Below are 19,311 nucleotides of genomic sequence, written 5' to 3' on the forward strand. Positions count from 1 at the left end.
TGCATTTTATTGTTATGGCCGCGATAATACGTACTGTCAGCAGTAAATCCATGCATGTGTAAACGGGGTATAAGTTTGGTGAGGTTTTTCGTTTGTTCAACCCAAACTATTGAATTATATGTATTTGTTTTATGAAAATACCAAGGCCCGAAATGAATCTTAATTGCAAGTCAAAATATCAAAATATCTCCGCAATATGCGTTAGCGGTTAGAGCGACAATATTTTCTACGGGTGAATTAAATATTGTTTGTACACGTCGCCGGTAAATATTGATTTGGATGACTAGACTCATTTAAAAACTGCGGGCACATGTTGCTGAAATTTATTGTTTTTGTGTTAAATATAAAGTGAGTGCTAATTATGTTTAGTTAATTTAGTATAAAATATGGCTAACTATGTTGTGTTTAAATTTGGTAGCCTCATTAGAAGCAACATGATGGTATAACGTTTCATGCTCAAGTTAATAATAATTAAATTGAGGTTCTACTGTGCGTTGTAAGCAAGAAACACGGCTTCATTTTGCCAAACAATACACACTATCTGTATAATATTACTCTGAGGAAAATAATGTTTATTTTCTGGACTTACGACAAATAAAACAAAATCATCTTTTAGTCTAGTCTAGTCTTGAATTTATTATAAATTGACAAAAACTATTATACTTATTTGGGTTAGTTCGTATGTATCCTAATAAATTTCTTTCTTTTTTGACTCCAAGAAACCATTTCGCATGCCAGTCTTCTTGCGTCATCACAGGTCAGCCCAGCATCTCATAACGTATGTATACACATTGCGGGTGGCATTTAACAGGTTTCTCGGGATCCGGTGGACAACGTAAACGCGGATTGAGGTTGAAACGTTTTTGAGGAGTTTGCAACTCTTGGCCGAGGTCTAATGTCGCACTTCACATTTTATGTGACTAGCTAAAGACTTTTGAGTTGAAAGAAAATTGAGTTGACTTTTTCTCAAGCCATCCCTATTCGGATGGCGAGTTTATTTTGTTATGTGCACCCTAAGCCGGCTCTCACAACTAAACTCGCCTGCGGTACAGCCATAAATTAAACCTTCTAGGAACGTCGCTTCGATGTTGCATGTGAAGACCGCGTACATCTACCCAGCGACAGTCGCGCGTAGCCTCTCGAAATGTATTTATATATTTTGATGCAACGACCGGCGAGTCCATATAGGAATAAAAAAATCGTAGGCGTGCATATGCGTTCTGGCGTCTTCGACTCGCAGCCCGAGACGCATGCAACTTGATGCTAGCAGCACTAGATGTTTTTTCATACTAAAAAGTCTCATTCGACCAATAAGTGGAGCTCCATTTGACAACGCGTGTTTTGTGAATAACGATGACGTCACATCGACGTATTCGACACGTTGCAGACGAGGCGAGCTTAGGTGTGAGAGCCGAATAACAAGGTCGCTGAACAAAGGAGAATTTTGCACATAAGCCGGCGCGCACATCTAAACTCGTCCATCTGCAACGTGTCGAATACGTCAATGTGACGTATTCATTATTCAAAAAACACACGTTATCTTATGGACCTTCGCACACTACTTGAATAAAACATTTTAGTTTGAAAAAAAAATGTGGCGTTGGTTGCTATAAATCTCATGTCGAACGCCATCCGAGTTGCATTTACGCATACGCACACCCTACGAAGAGGCATTTGAAAAACTTGCTGCGTCATATAGACTATAGAGGACGGAATAATTCCGATCCCTCCTTAGATTCATCACTTTCAACTCCTGACTCCTCTGTTTCGGCAGAGTGTACACGGGTACAGATGACATTTCATGTCATTAGCGATAAATGACGGCAGAGCAAGTCAAGACTCTTTATATTTTATAAAACTCTTTCTTTAAGCACTAAGGTGCGTGGTTGCTACATCAGCAGCATCGTTTCGGGACAACGCAGTGTGGCACTAAAATCTTTTCATTCTGACACCTTTATAGCGTCATGGAAGGCGGCCGTGCACAAATCGCGGCTGCATATACCTACATGGCGGGTGGAGATGGGTAACTCAAATCATGGTCATTCCTGTTTAGACGTCAAAGCTCACCGGTCGCCACATCACATACATATCCACGTTTATGAATTTATGAATTTTGCCAAAATCATCTATGAAGATTGAATTAATGTCCATATCGAATGTAATAAAATTGGAGACCGTATAGAATACGGTCATCTCTTTCCGATAGAAAGCTCACGGTGAACTGTGCTACGGTGAAATGTTTTACGTACAATTTACATGTAACCGTAAGGCATATGGGTGAGTTTAGATGTGCGAGACGGCTAAGTTTCCTTCGTTCGTCTGCAGTGGGTTCCTTACAAACTGCAACCTGCATATTATGGCGCAATTGGATCGCTAGAATGTCAAATGATACGTTGTTTTAATAATAAATTGTGGAATATAAATAAATACGTTATTAATACTTAACTAGTAATAATCATTTTGAGTGCTTTGTAGAATAGTTAAAAAAATAAATAGCAGTGGTTATTGTATTATGTAAATATTGTAAATTATGTTTGTTATACACAATAATATGTCAATTTTGTCAATTACCTGATATTAGATAAAACTCAATTGTGATTGATCGCGATTTCACATGCTACGGATATCCGCTTTTTTCTGGTTACAAATTTCAATGTCACAAACGTCAAGTAGGCAATATGTACACAATAATTAACTTACTTATCAGTTTATCAGTATAATTTATCAATTAGTTGTAATACTACGCTACTCGATTATTTATTTATGAATGAGTTTTACAATAATTTGTTTCTTATTGTCACTGTGTTATCGTTAAATAACATTTAAACGCAACTATTTTATGGTAATACGTAGGTTAAGATTACTTTATAACTTTACAACCATATACTCATCATCATCAGCCGGGGTCGATCCACTGCTGGATTAAGGTATCCCTTAGCTCATTACACTCTTATCGGTCTATAATTCTTTGCCGGTACTTAATCCACACTACCCAGAGAATTTTAGAACGACTCTGTGTTCGTTTGCGGACTCTTGTTTAGCGGTTGTCCACTGTCACTCTTGTTTGTCTCTTTATCAATTTGTTTCAGCAAATCAGTTTATTATATATAACTTTTGTCTTCGAGATAGTGTTGCCATCTTTTTCTACGCTGATTATAATACTAAGGCGTAAAAATTATAGTAACGGGTAAGGCGTTAGCAGGTAACCGTCTCGAGTAAGGAAGAATCTGTGTTAAACTTACACACGTGTCAAGAATACGTTTTACGTCGAATACTGAAAGCTGCTCTCGGTTTATGCATTTACGCTCATTTAATGTTGTTGTATTACACACACTATTGCACGTGCATAATGCGTGCTTCATTTTCGTAGGACATTCACACATTCAAAAGCCTGCTTCAACATGCGATGTATTGAATATAGCCTATCGGTATTCTATTTATTATCTGTTCTGTGTTTGAAACGCACAGAATCCTACGATGATAAATAAACACTGTTAAGTTAATAAATAGCGTAACTCCTCGTCTACGCTAATCCTTCAAATAATTGCCAGAATTAGTTTTTCCGACTATTTCCCGGTCAACTATAGTTAATTCAATTTCATCTTTCTGAATTTCCTTATACTTACTGCTACTAACAGACGTGCACACAGAAAAGTGGTATGGGGGAAGGGTCCATTTCGAAAAAAAAATCCACAATATTTTTTCACAGTCGCAGAATGGGGGGGGGGGGTAACAAATTCTGGCGATGCCATTGATTTTTAGGTACATTCATCATACCCAGACACTCACGCGTTGAGTCTTATTAGTTGGCCTGTATCTATAACTACGGATGCTCGCCTACGAGTTGTTGCGACCTTACGTTATTTTATTTTATGTTGATCAACATTGAACCGCACGCGATATTTTAGTTAAGCATAATCAGTTAATTTTATTAGAAAAAGCGAATGAAAATACGTCTCTCTACTAGATTGAAAAAGAACTAATATTTTATTCATTTAATTTTTTTTTCGTTCCTGGGGGTGGTCCGGACCCGAGGACACCCCTTTCTAGTTACTAATGTTTTCATTTAGGTAGTTTATATAAATTAATAGTATATACCTTATAAAACCTTATATTGCCAAAGCAGCTAGCCTTTTTCTATGTAAGTACGTACACTTACTATCAGTATGAATAGTATGATATAGCAACAGGTTGGTAATATAAACCCTACGGCATATAATATACAGTCTACAACTCTAAACAGTAGACTGTAGAGTGTGGATGTCTAGAAAAACTTTAAATACATACCTATGGCTATGAATCTAGACTCTAGAGCAGTGGTTCTCACGTGAAATGTAAGTCTGGCCGCACAATTGACATTGACAGTTCTATGGAAACGTGAGGTGGCCGCACCAAATTTCACTTTTATTGAAAAACTAAAGCTAAATTTTATTTACTAAAAAAATTGATCAAGTCCATTTAATATTAAGTTTACATCTGTCAATTGCCTTTGATATTTGTTTTTTATGAAGTGCATTACACTGAAACAGTACACAGTATACAGTAGTAGGAAAAATCGACAATATTAATAAAGCAATTGTTGCAATTTTTTTGAATTGACTCGATTCTTAGTCAACGTATAACTTCGACCAAAATTGTTCAAACATGCTGGGGGTCGGAAGCAAATGGCGGTAAGTCCACTTTTTTCGAAAATGATGAATGTAACATTTAAAAAAATTAAGAACATTATGCTTTTTATACTGACATAAAAAAAACCACCATTGTCTCTCTCATTTGTTATATTTTACCATTCAAAGCAGTTTTAAATTTTAAAACTGCTCCCCTGAACAATTTCACTTTTGTGACTTACCGCCTCCTACTTATCAGCCCCAGCATGGTATTATTAAAAAAGTTTTTAAGTACTTGGTAACAATGACATTTATGGACGAAGCATTTGGAAAAAAAAATTACACTCACTTTTTTGTCGGGTCTGCCGAATGGCATACTCTGTTCTAACGACATTACAATAAAGGTGATATTGCTATAAATTCCCGATGCGTGATATCCCATAATGGAAATTTCGTATACATGTGCGAATGTCGCTATGCGTGAATTTACTTGCTAGCTACTGTATTGAGTGCGTTGTCCATTAATAATGTAATTGCTTGGTAATGACTCATTTCCAATAACGCATATTTAACATTAACCCAGTGGTGGTGGCCGCAGCAAAATCCTCTGGTAGCCGCACATGAGAACCACTGCTCTAGAGTAAAGCTCGCTTACTTGCAAAACTTTAATTACTATCTTCTCCACACCTACAAATGATTGATTGATCGACATAATTTATTAACCCAAGACGAAAGGAATTAATAAAATAAAACTGGATGAAAATACTTTATATTCTTCATAATACTTTTACCTCTTTATCGATTTAGGTACTCTATTTAACACGTCGAATGTTCAGACAGACTGACGTATAGGTAGGTAATACACAGAATTATTGGCACAAACACTGTTCTGTCATTAGCGAAAAAAAAATTAAAACTTTCCAACGTGGTTTATTTTCTAATTGATATTGCTGTGTTTGTTTCTGTAAAACGACTCGCAACCAAAATAAAGACGTATGTACATAACAAAAATGTATTTTTCTCTTGTACCTACTTCAATAAAATTCATGATCGTTTTTCTTAAATATGTATTAAAAATCACGGTAACATTACATACACCTGAATCAAAAGTGGTAATAACGACTGGATGTTTTGCTGAATTTGTTTCCAATGTTTTCATTTAATATGCCCAACCAGTAAAAGTCTTCTTAAGTTTATTGTATGTATACATACTAAATGGTAGATGGTGTTTGTTTGTGTATTGGAAGCCAGACAGTCCCGGTTGGTGACTTGGGCGTTTATTTATAGACTCGAGTCATCATAAATACCCTGCTATTTCCGTCCAGCAGACACAATCAACCTGGCGGCGACTTGTGGAATCAACATCAGTAACATCACTGAAAATATGACAACACAAAAATAATAATCTCACTGCCATTGATTTTGAAGTTCACACAATATAATATAGATAGATATAAGTACCTTCACAATATTTTGTCTCAGCTGTAAAATATGAGTATAATGGACGATGCGTCACGCGTGCACATTTTTATAATGAAATAGCTATATTATCCTTTTTAGTAGTTTTTGTTATATTTTCTTTGCGTAGTAATTATTGTAGTATAGTATTTTACATTATAATATAAGTTAGTATGTAGGTACCTATCTCTGTTAAAATATAGTAAGGTAAATTGAGCATTTTTCGTGATAGTTCGCTTTTAATAAGTAGTAATATGAATAGTATAATCGTTGACTGATATAAACATCATTAATCTCTTTAATGTAACCCAATGAGACTTACCTTAAAACCGATTATTACACGTCATTATTTATGAATATTTCCGAATTGGTATGTGTGATTTGGTTGATTAATTTATTAGTATAATAATTATTTTCGGTCGGAACTTTATAATATTTATGCTCTAAATCTAAATAAAATGTAGTTTCTGATATAAACAAAAAATACTGATTTAGGCTAAACCTTGGCTCAGCTAATTTATGTTACAGTTACATCATATTATTTTGAATATTACTGGGTTAGGTTGATTATTTATATTACTAATGTTTGGGGTATGATATTATTTGCATTGAAACAACCTATAGTTTATTTATGTTTGTGTAATAATGACTAATGAATATGAGGAAATCAAACAAAATAAATAATCGATATTTATTATTAATTTTCGATTATACAACGAAACTAATGCTTATATTATTAGTAAAAAGATATTACCATATGTAGTTATTAGCCATCTAGATTAATATCATTAACAATACAATTATCATCATTAGGACATTCATATTGACATTCAATAATAAATTATTATTAAATTCAATTACTAAGCAGATAATATTTTGAAACTTCATTTTACTAAAACTTAGACTTTGCTAATAATTTAATAAACTATCTGCTGTCTGGGACGACTACCGTTGGAAGAAAATGTGGTGTGGTGTGAGATTTTTTGCTAATGAAAAATAAAATTAGTAGGTATAGTGGATTTGTAAATAAGTTACTTGGCTTTTCTGAAGCTGAAACAATCTGAATTAAAATATCATAATCATAAGACACTGAGTGGATATTTAAATTACAAATTCAAAGCGTTAATAGCATGACAAAGAAAAATGAATGTCAACAATATTTCAATCAAATATAGATAATAATATATGAGTAAAAATACATGGAAGCACATATAAGTGGGTACACGTGCAAATAGATCCAAACACTTCGATGTATTCGTATACGGGTGCAATTGAATTTATTTGAAGCAGATTTTCTAGATAATAAATAATATGTTGTCAGAATAGATGTCACTTTTTTCATTTGGTTTGAATTGAGAATTGCCACATAATAGATTATAGACCTTATTTTGTTTTTTTAATCTTGTATAAAATGCGTGGATATCAGAATAATAAGTTTTTACATAAGTAATACAAAAAATGAATACGATGCATATATGGGGCTAGAAAGAGTCCCCACTTTGAAAATGTAGTAGGATTGAGACCACGGAGCAGTAACGTCCCTAGATAAAATGCCGCCCCTAGCTAGCGCCAAAACGCCGCCTCATTTTTTTATACAGTATTTTTATCATCATGAGTCCAATATCTAAGAAATGTGTTGTATGACATTACTAACAAAATATCAGACTAATTATTCGCAAATCTGCACGTGTCGTTTCTGGTCATCAAATACGTCGAAGGGCAACGGAAGTAAACTAGATATCGCGAACCCGATAAAACCAGTGAGCTGATTTTTTCAATGGAAAGATATTTTCGTTATTACTAAGTTTATGTAACTATTTTTATGTATTCCAAATGATTCTCCTCGATTTGCCGCCGTTCGAGTAACTGCCGCCCCCAAGCGACGCTCAATCTGCCTACCCCCACGGTACGTCACTGCCACGGAGTAAATCGTGGTGTCACATTATAACATGTATGCCTTCCCCGGAGGAGTTTCAGCTATTCACCAGGCCAAACAGAAACTATTGCGTGGATTGCAGTGCCGTATTCACTATGATTGTTATATGACTAGTGTGGTTATTTAAAATGTATTTTTCTTTTTGAAAAAAATGTTTTGTTATTTATTTATTGTTTTGCTTTCGCTATATTATATCAATGGCGAAGGGTGGAGGTAAGCTGTTAAGATCTGACATAATTAGTGCATAGGTATTAAACTTTGTCGTGCAAACGTACCTATGTTTTTCATTTAACCAACACTTTAATGTGTAGATATTGTTTGTTAGATAATAAAATTTCCTGCGTATTGTAAGTCATAGACCATAGTATCTACATATAATAATATTTATAAATAAATATTCATTTATCTATAAATTATCTAAAATTAATTTTAATGGCATTATATTTTTATATAAGTATGTACTTATATAAGAATATTTTTTATCGACAATGGTTTGATTAAGGCAGCGTTTAATGAATTAAAAAAACTAATCAACACCATTTGTAATAATAATTCTTATATATTCTCAACAAAAACAAATAAGTAGGTATGACTAAAAAAGTTTGCACTATTTTTGTCGAGTCGCCCATAGCATACCTAAACCATTATGGTTTGGTTTAGGCAGGGCTTAATTGATTTATGAAAAAACTAGCCAGCACCAACTGTAAATTGTATTCTTAGTTCAATGAAAATGTATGAGTTTAGTGGTAACTATTTATGTCGAATCTTAACAGCCTGCTTCCACCCCTCGCCACTGCTATATTAACACAAAAATCGGTTCCAACACGTTGAATTTAAATAATATCACGATCTATCTATATTCTATACATATATAGGTAGGTACTTACCAAATAAATTATCATGAATTTACCACCAAGGAAACGCTGAAAAAATAAACTTACATAATAAATTCCGATTCATTAAAGCTCAGTAAAATTTTCCTATACAGGAAAAATATGTATGGATTGCAAAATTTGTGCAAAGCCGGACGCCAAGAAAAATTTACGTTTTGAATATATTATTTATTATTGAGTCTGGCATTATGGAGATATTTTTGCTTAAATTTTAATTTTACATAGTTAGTGATAGTGGTTACATGTAAATTGCACGTATTACATTTCGCCGTAGCACAGTTTACCGTGAGCTGTCTTACCGGAAAGAAATTCCCGTATACCACTACGATAAAAAAATCCGTTGGTCGTGGAAAATTGCTTACAGTACTGTTCCAGTTTTATTAGATTCGATAAAAATATTAATGTGATATTGATTGGCATCAAATGTTTGATAATAACTCTGTCATTATAATCAGATATTTGATGATTTGGTACGACTTGATACGAGAGCCTACCAGAATTTTATATAAATTATACGATATTATGATTGCATTTCTAATTTACTCACCTAGCCTATCTATTCTTTCTGTCTTCCTTTATATTCCGGTAGTTTTTATAACGAATGTTTAAGTAGTTTATTTATGTGAGGAATTGATTTCAATATTTTATACGGCCATCTATTTCCGATAGAACATCTCACGAAAAACTCTGTGTTACGGCAAACTGCATACGTACAAATTTCCGGACACGGCTATCACTAGGGATCGTTTTCAATCCTGACATCCTGATAATATGACAACTATATCGTTGAAAATAGACGTTCCCATGAATTTTTGTACACATAATATCGTCACTGTTCTGGCAGAAGACACTAATTCGAAAAAATGAAATATTGAGTTAGTACCAAAATGTTCCTTATTTCAAACTTTACCGTCTGGAAACCTTCTTAATAAATAAACAGTCTTTATTTTAAAGTCATCCTTTTTACGATTACTTAATAATCTCACATGATAGACCATTATTTCAAACATTTTAACAACTTCAAAGTCAAATTACTCAAAACCAGTATTCTCCAGTTAGTGTGTTCTGCCAGAACAGAGACGATATTATCTACATTTATAATCCAGCGATTTCCAAACTGGAAGGCGCGAAAAGTTTAACACAAATGTAGCCACAGGTTTGCAGTTTGCAAATGCATATTTTATAAAGAGCCTGGGGCCCGGGCATAACAGACATCACAAATTTAATCTAATAGTTTAAAAAAAAAGTAGCCTACGGCACTACTTTGTTTCAAGACTATTAAATATTGTAAATATGTAGTTGTGCATTGCAATTTGACGTGATATATATATGATGACTTAAATGATAACCCCCGTGTATAACTTAGGAAACACTACTTTAGAGCACCACACTGCCCTTAGCCTCAGCAATAAGTAGGTGGCCCCGCCAAAGATTTTGGCCTGGGGGCCCGCTTCAGGATCTGGGGCCCATGATAGAATCCATTTGTCAATGAACGATGATGAATTTGGATTGACTACTATTGAAAAAGAAAAAAATTGATAAGTAGAATTATCATGCGATAATTATTCATTTAAACAAAAACCCTAGTTCAATTTTGATTGAATCGAAGTGAAGAAATAATATACTTAATACTTTGTCAAGAAAAGCAATGCAAGTTGTAAGTAAAGTAGGTACTGCTATACCATTCGTAACATCATATTTTTATGCGAAACGGGAGTTTCTGCATTAGCTGCAATGAAATCCAAATATCGACCCCGTTTAGTAGAACAAGAGCACTTTGTGCTAAGAAACAAGCACATCCATCGCATGAAAAACAAATTAATTTAAAAATGAATATAATATTTAAAGTTTTTTTTCTTTGTTGTATTAAGTATTACATTTTTGGCTATTAAAAAGGAGTCTATATTATTTAACGAAATAAAGGCGGAGGCGCCAAGATTAGATTTTTTTAAGAGGGAGGCGTGGTAACAAAGTTTGAAAACCACTGAATAAGCTATATTTTAGAGATTTTGTTGAATAATGTTATATTCTTCTATATATCTAAATCTAATTCTAAGTCTTCTGCATTTTTTTTCATCATGGCTACGCTCCCATGATATTCCTCATTGCTCCCTTCCAATTGGAGAGCACAGTCGTCTATATTCAGGCCATGCCACTAAATGAAGAGTTCCGAATCTAATTCCGGTTCGAAGGTGTTCTACTGCATATTTCATTTATATTAATTATTAACGTATTACTATTTTTTTCAATATGAAACAATCATCATTTTCTACAAGCAGTTTACCATATCGATTTTAAGAATCAATGACCAGTAGGTACTACGATTATAATTCACAGTTTCGTGCCGCGGCCTGAATATAGTGGACATGCGGGCAATATGACCAAAGAATTGGATCCCTCCGCAGGAAACCAGAGGAGAGTGTCTCTGAGTGAATTGTAGTTGATGTTTCGTTGTCCACGATACTCACCATCCGCCTCCAGCATCACCACCAAATGAGTCTCGAAAGTGTTTGAGTTATATAATAAGAATCGCGAAGACCAGAATTGGACACATTTTAATCGTTTTGCAAAATGTTAAATAACGTTTATGATATTGATTGTATATACTCTCTCCTTTTAGAATTTTGAATACCTACTTTGAGTGTACAGTCAATTATAATTATATTATATGAGTGTAATATTTCGTGAACACTTCACAGTTGTGTGAAAAGTCTCCTAGGGTCCAGCAGCAACCGCTCACAACCGTGGTTGGCTTGAACCTCTGAATCTCTTAGAAACAAGAAGCATATCTATTTTAACTAACTTCCCGACTAGCTAGACATTTGAAACTTTTAGAATATATCAGAACACGACGACAATGCATTCTTTTAATACTTTTGGCCATCCTTAAGCAGAATTAAATTCATTTTCAGTTAATTCTGTTTTGTATATTTCGGAAAAAAATCGTTAAAAGTAATATTTACTACTCACTATTATTGGTTGCTAAGCAACTAAATTATTAATATATACGTGCGTTACTATGGAAATCAATATGAAATGTCAAAATGACATTTCAGCATTCTATAATATTTATTCAGTATTTCTATCAAGTACAAAAAAAAGTATTTATTAATACATAGAATTGTCAAGTTTATATGATTCAACAAAAAAATTAAAAACGTATATAAAAAGTTCTTTTTATCTTGTAATTATTTCTGTATTAAATTGTTTTGATTTTATTTTATTTTTTGTTATTATTATTATTATTATTATTCTATATTCTCTTCTCTCTTGTGAGGGTAATATTGTAAATCTCATGTTGTGTAGGTATGTCTTGAATTTAGATTTGTTGTGTCCACAATGTTTTGTATTCTTAAATAAATAAACAATCTGTATAAAATACATAGTTTTAATCGAATCATTAGTACGGATGTCATATCGAAAGAATAATATCGAAGTGCTACGCCATGGTATAATAAAATAACATATCTAGCCGAATATTGAACTTTAGTCAACCCGTTTTTGTATGACCTACGTTAACACAGCACACCACAATGACAAATGACGATAACACAATATCCGATAATAAAGTTCATTGATAATTTTATTATTGAGATTGTATTTATTGTTTTTAAGACGCATAAGAATAATACTATATAATTTATGTGTATGTAACAAGTGCTGTGATTGAATCCGTATAAATAATTATAGACTATAGAGACACACTTTCTTTTGTGATTCGCCTACTTGAGATTCGTCTCTGTTCTGGCAGAACACACTAACTGGAAAATACTAGTTTTGAGTGATTTGACTTTGAAGTTGTTAAAAAGTTTGAAATAATGGTCTATCATGTGAGTTTATTAAGTAATCGTAAAAAGGATGACTTTAAAATAAAGACTGTTTATTTATTAAGAAGGTTTCCAGACGGTAAAGTTTGAAATAAGGAACATTTTGGTACTAACAGAACAGTGACGTAATAGTATACACACACGAAAGTCATGGTGCCAGGCCGGAAAATAGCCCCCTGGGCAAAGTGCCACCCCCTTTCATTTTTAGTCTCAAATTTTATGCAAAGTTATTGGGTGCATACCCACTGTTCGCCTTCTATAATATATTGACATCTACGTCGTAGCGCTGTATGCGATAGCAGTATTACGTCACGCCACTTTTGCATGCTGGCGATATTGCTACGGTTTTAGTTCCAGAAACGACCGCAGTGACGTGTATGTCTCAATATAGAAGCCGTAGTTTACCCATTTTACTATCTTGAACTGACAATTGCAACAAAACTCTTGAAAAAAATATGTAGGTAAGTAGTCGCTATGGGATTGGTTCGTCGAATATCCGTTTTTGTTGAAATCGACCTTTTAATGCAGAACGATTTTTTGTATCTAAATGGACCTGAACCATCATTTTCTTTAGCATATAATAGGATAATGAAATTTGTTTTTCGTCTTCTGAACATTTGACATTTGGTCTACTCGACAAACCAATCCTACAGCGACGATTTATCATCTACTGAGTATTAGAGCATTTCTACGAAACTGTCCTCTCAAACAGCTATGGTTCTAGGTACGTGAAGGTCTAAAGCACTGACAAGTTTGGAGGCCCCGTTGTGATTTCTTTAAACTAAGATGTCGGTATAGTTAATAGTAGAACCTCGATATAACGGACTTCAGATATAACGGACAAAATATGGTCACAATGTGAAAATTGTTAAAAACATCCTGTTCATGTTATAATTACATGTTTAAATCCAAGTGTGACCGCTTGTAAACAATGTTCTGCGCATTATAATGTCATCCCTCTCGCACTCGAATTCGAGGCATAATGCCGTCCTGTCGACATACAAATAAAGTGTATTTTCACAGAAAAAAAAAGTTTGTTTACTTATTTCTATTTGATAGCAGAAAACTTTACTGTGAATTAAAGTTCTCATACCTACCTCAACATTATTAAACCACACAATATTTTCAATCATTTATGGAAACTTCACTGGCCTTGTATTGCGCCGTTTATTTTCTTAAGGCTTATACGTCAGTCGAGGCATGGTCTAAAAAGATCGTGGCTACGTGATGCGCGGATTGCGGGTCGCGGGTGCAAATGATGCATGCCGAACGAAATATAATTTGTCATATAAATCCAACATGCGTCCATTTAATGTTCTATTAGTATCAATAATAATATTATATTCATTGACATGTTTTCTTTTTCAAGTAAATGGGTAACGTTTTTAGTAATCTTTACACTATTTAAGAATTAATACCTCCGTCGCCATCACGAAACAATTTGACGTATTTACACCTCGACGTTCACTCTCCGAATGCCAGCGAGTCCAAAATTTCATCGCGCCTATAGGTGAAAATTATTTGCCGTTTCACTGAAGTATCGTCTTATTGTATGTACAAAAAACGAATTCGGAAAACCTTATTTTATATAATGGATTTTTGGCTTTAACGGGGGGGGGGTGTCCCAGGGAACTCAGAATTAATGGGAACTGCAATACCTAACGGGTGTGAAGAAGCAGGCAACCGATCTCGAGTGTACGAGAATACGGTATAAACTTAAACACGTGTCAAGAATATTTCATAGGTATGTCGAATACTGACAACACTGCTCTCGGTTTATTCACTGACGCTCATTTAATATTGGTGTATTAAACGTTGCAACACACACTATTGCAAGCATTTTCGTAGGGCACCCACAAATTCAAACCCCTGCGTCAAAATGTAGTGTATTGGCATATAGCCTATCGGAATTCTATTTTATTAATCTTTCTTTTACTAATCACACTTGAGATCGGTTGCCTGTTACTCCACACCTGTTAGGTATTTCAGTTCCCTGTATTCCCTGGCCCTATACTTAATTATTTTCTCGACTTCTCGGTGACAATATTTACACACCGAATACTTCGTTCGTTCTGTTTTTGTTCAATGAATTAAAAAATGGGTCGCTTTCCAAACAATGACAAAGGTTTCGATTTCATTTCGTTTTATTGAATAATTTAAAAAGTGAAAAATGCCGAATGCATCCTTCATCTGCCTTATCGAAATGTGACCCTTCGTAAACAGCATTCCTTATTTGGCACGCTGTCCTGTCGTCACAATGCAGACATGGCTAGGGCCGTCGAAAAAGTATTGATACTTTTAGACGGGTACTTCGATACCCATATTTTCTTTCGATGGCGATACTTATTTTTCGATGTTTTCATAATCCCACGTGGCCAACCATCATTTGTTACTCGACCCCGATACCTAGTGGCGAGGGGTGGAGGTAGGCTGTTAAGATTCGACATAAATTAATAGTGCAGACTAAACTTTGTCAGCCATACTTATTCATCATATCCATTGAACTAAGAATACAAATTGCAGATGGTGCTAATTAGTTTTTAAAATTCAATTAAACCCTCCCTAAATCAAACCATAATAGTTTAGGTATGATATGTAAATAGTGCACACTTTTTCAGTCACATTGCTTAATATAAATTACAGATGGTTAGTTTTTTTTGATTCATGAAGCCCTACCCACCCAAACCATAATCGATAAAAAATATTCTTCTATCTATAACATATTATCTAAAATTAAAGATACTTGAACGAATATTTTTTGACTATTATCTGATACGGTTTGGATTAGGCAGGGTTTAATTGAAATAAAACTAAAAACACTATCTACACATTGCAATCGTTCAACGAAAACAAATATGTACGTTTGACTTACTAAGTTTGATATGTACTATATTTATGTCAGATCTTAAGAGCCTACCTCCACCCTTCGCCACTGCGGCGATACCAGTATCGATAATTTCTTTCGATATGGCGACCTTAGGATAACTGTTCGCCACAAATTTGTCGGGATGAATTTATTCTTAAATAACTACAATTTATTGACTCTCGATTTACCGGAGGGGATGGGAAAATCTATTCACCGGATAATCAATTTCTCGTTAATCCAAAACATCGCTATATTACATAATATTCAATGCTGTGTGCACAATTCCAATAATTATCGTTATACTTACCTGATACTGTAATAATAATAAATGTAATATGTACAGAAAGATAATAAACAAATCGAGAAATGATGAGATGCTTACAGTCTATTCTATTCAATTGCATAACAAGTATTTTTATCCAATTCTTTCCATTATTATAGTATTAGCGGGCAGTGACTTTTTGTTATGGGGACTCTGTTAAAAACATATTATTAATATTATAAGTATGTATATAACTTTTAGAGGTAAAGTTAAGTAAAATTTACCATACTATTTATTACACGATAAATACATATATAATATTATTACACAGTATATCGATTATTTCTGGGGGAATTGGTGGAAAGTCATTGCATTGATTAAATTGAAATATATGATATATCTATATTGATTAAGTTAGCAATCACGTTATACCATTTCATACTCAATAGCCATACAGAGAACCGCTGTTGGGTCATCCCCCGTTTACACGGTTCACTTTTGTCAATCATCGTGGAGGAATCATCCGCAGTGACCCGTGTAAACGCACACTCATCCTCGAATCATCGAAATTGAATAAATTTAAACATGTTCTACTTTTCAATCATCGCGGATGATTGCAAAAGAGGCGCGCATGCTCACAACGTCACTGCCCATGCCATGCATGCGCAATGCGCCCCTGATTACTGTCATCATATTATTTACATTAGTACGTAAACTGTCATTCTGAATCGAAAACAAACCGGTTACATAAATACTCCCACGATATTAAGTCACATTACCCATGGTTTTATCCACCAACGCCTCTTTTTCCTATTTCTCTTTCTCTCTATGAAATTTCTGCATTCATACAACAAATTTTCACTAATTGTTTGAATGCTAGTCTGCACTGTTATTTCAGTTGACGCCATTTTGAAATGATTTCAGTATTTCACTTTCGGTGACACGTGTAAACAAGCAGTATGCAATTCTCTGCGGATGATCATTCTTGTTGTTGAGTATTCTTGAATATGCCAGCATTATTTGGAGTCCTAATAGGTCCATCCATACAATTAAGTTGGATCGAGTCCACAATAGATTTGTTAGATTTCTCTACTTAAGAACATACGGGTTCTTTCCTTATGACAATGATTATAAAATGAATTTCCCGACTCGTTTTCTTCTGGGTATGCTATCAATGCAACCCTGTCCACCCAAAGAGTGATTGCTCTTTTAAAGCATTTCTTTTTACTTCTTCGTGGGTTCATTTACAATCCGTATATACTGGCAAATATTAATTTTCATGTTCCCACCAATATCACTCGTAACTCTACGGTCTTCAAGATACCTTGTCGCAGGACAGATGCTATGTTTCATGATGCTGTGTATCGTGCAATTAACTTATTTGATGGCACCATAAAGGTTGATTTATTTTTTATTAACTATATAATGTTTGTGGAGTGTTAAATAGGTTAAATTTTTAATTGTATATATTATCATGTTTCTTTAATATTTACATAAACACATGCTGTCTTTTCTACTTTCTTGTTATATTAGTTGTTATTTGTAATTCAGATATTTTTAAAATTTTGTATTTATTATGTATTATGGCGCATTGGCCAATCGCTGTAATGCCGTAATACTCTTTTTCTAAATAAATAAATCATCCGCAGTGACTCATGTAAACTAGCCTTTATATACATTTATTTACCTGTAAACCATTTCAACCAACCAAACCAGTCATTTGCAAACTATTATAATATCGCATCCTGGAAGTCTTTTTTAACAGAGCGCACTTGACTTTCTGGGATTTTTCTATTTTCTGATGTCTAATTGCGATTTCCAGAGTAGCGGTGAATAGTTTTGGTGAGACTGTCACTTTGCCAGACACCTTTGTTAATAGGAAACATACAAATTGGCTTATGAAGTTTCATGCTCGCTGCATATGTTATTTAGGATGTTTATATGGCGCGTGGAAATACTTGACATAATTAAATTTCATGTAATATTTAGTTTGGAAAGTCATTTTTTAGATACTTAATCAAAAAAGTTCCTGGTATTATTTGAAACAAGATTATGGTGTAATTTGCACAAACCCCAAAATGTTAATAATGCTCTGGAATAGTATAACATTAATGTTAACACGGAATTTCACCAATGGTGTGAGCACAGCATTACCATACCAATAAAGAACGAGTGTTATCAATGAATATGATTAATAAGATAAATGGTTGCATAATGTTTTATGAAGTTTTCTCTTTGATTTCAGATGTTCTGGCGCATTGGTTGCAGAATACATGAGGATTCTGACGCAGTCGATGAGATGGTCTACAAAATTTCTGCAGGAGACAATCAATAGAAAATGACTATTAACCTTTAATAATATAGTCAAAAGACATGAAACGAGGATCTTTGGGTTGTCATTTTAGTCCAATTATATTCCCTTTTAATTCATTTAGTCATTATGACACTTTAGAATTGTAGTTGACCAGTAAACACATAGAAAGATAAAATAATAGAGTGGAAGTGTGGCGTTGAATTACACATTGAGTCAAACAATGATAATTTATTAGTTGTCTTACATCAACAGGTAGGTAGGAAGGACATACTGTCGCATTTAAGTTAACCAAAGGTTAGACTTGATTAGTAAATATAATTAATTTTTCTGAGATATTCGTTGTTTAATTAAACATTACGAATGTGTCGAATGCGGATTTACATAGATTATACTGAATTAAAATGTTAAATATGGTCAAAGTAAGATAGATTAGTTACTGGTATAACAGCAATTATTTAATGCCATTTAGTAAATAGGTGTATCATATGAATTAAGGCTATTGTGTAATATTAACAACCTTTGACAAAGTGCTGCCTTTAAATAGAATTAAATAGCCGCTCACTTTTAGTCTTAAATTCTATATTTTCTTCTTATAACAAATAATAATATTTGAAGTTCTGACATGTATTAAATGTAAATATTTAGGTCAAGCAGTCTTTGTTATCGCAAAAAACTATTCTTTCCATGAAACCTACAATCAGTAGTTGTATTCCTTCATTTGCCTCCACTTAGTATTGCATGATTTGCTTAACCCCACGAGACATCACTGTTAATTAGGTAGAAATCATTGTCTGAAAGCAAAAACGAATTTAGAAAATAAACGGTTACTTTTCTGGTTTGTGTTTTCAAATTTTTTTAATAATAAGGCTGCGATAGTATATAAAAATTGGGAAGTTGGGAGAATGGAGATCTTGGAATAGTCGACGGAAAAAGCATGTTGCTTGGTGAAAGACATGGGTAGTGATATAATTAAAATGAATTCTCACTACCTTGTCTTTCATGTGGCTCATGTTAGAGATCTCCTGTGCTATCAATTACAAATAAAAGTAAAAACACTGGTTTTATTAATTGTTTTCCACATTAACATATCATTTTTTTCAAACAAATACAATACACACTTCTTCCCCTTTGAATATGCTATGGTGCAT

General features: G+C 33.7%; 1 long non-coding RNA gene across 1 annotated transcript in view; it reads left to right on the forward strand.

Annotated features, from left to right (window-relative positions):
• LOC147079498 (uncharacterized) overlaps positions 1-19,009 on the forward strand; it is a 103,423-nt gene extending 84,414 nt beyond the window's left edge. The window contains exon 4 of the long non-coding RNA XR_015069361.1: positions 18,095-19,009. This is a non-coding gene — a long non-coding RNA (uncharacterized LOC147079498). The remainder of the gene's footprint in view (positions 1-18,094) is intronic.
• Positions 19,010-19,311: the final 302 nt, after the last annotated feature.

This window comes from Rhyacophila brunnea, unplaced genomic scaffold (assembly GCF_057557595.1).
Source record: "Rhyacophila brunnea isolate RB1 unplaced genomic scaffold, BYU_Rbru_1.0 scaffold_1, whole genome shotgun sequence".
NCBI lineage: Eukaryota > Metazoa > Arthropoda > Insecta > Trichoptera > Rhyacophilidae > Rhyacophila > Rhyacophila brunnea.